Source organism: Nothobranchius furzeri, unplaced genomic scaffold (genome assembly GCF_043380555.1).
Source record: "Nothobranchius furzeri strain GRZ-AD unplaced genomic scaffold, NfurGRZ-RIMD1 Scf236, whole genome shotgun sequence".
Lineage (NCBI taxonomy): Eukaryota > Metazoa > Chordata > Actinopteri > Cyprinodontiformes > Nothobranchiidae > Nothobranchius > Nothobranchius furzeri.
The window spans coordinates 12112-12500 of NW_027223252.1; positions in this window are offsets into that span (position 1 = coordinate 12112).

The following is a 389-nucleotide window of genomic DNA, read 5'->3' on the forward strand; positions in this document are numbered from 1 at the left end:
TGGAGGCTGGCTTCTGCTCCTGCACCCCGCCATCAGCTGCTGGAGGCTGGCTTCTGCTCCTCCACCCCGCCACCAGCTGCTGGAGGCTGGCTGCTGCTCCTGCACCCCGCCATCAGCTGCTGGAGGCTTCTGTTCCTCCACCCCGCCATCAGCAGCTGGAGGCTGGCTGCTGGAGGCTGGCTGCTGCTCCTCCACCCCGCCATCAGCTGATGGACGCTGGCTGCAGCTCCTCCACCCCGCCATCACCAGCTGGAGGCTGCCTGCTGCTCCTCCACCCCGCCATCAGCTGCTGGAGGCTGGCTGCTGCTCCTGCACCCTGCCATCAGCTGCTGGAGGCTGGCTGCTGCTCCTCCACCCCACCATGACCTGCTGGAGGCTGGCTGCAGCTC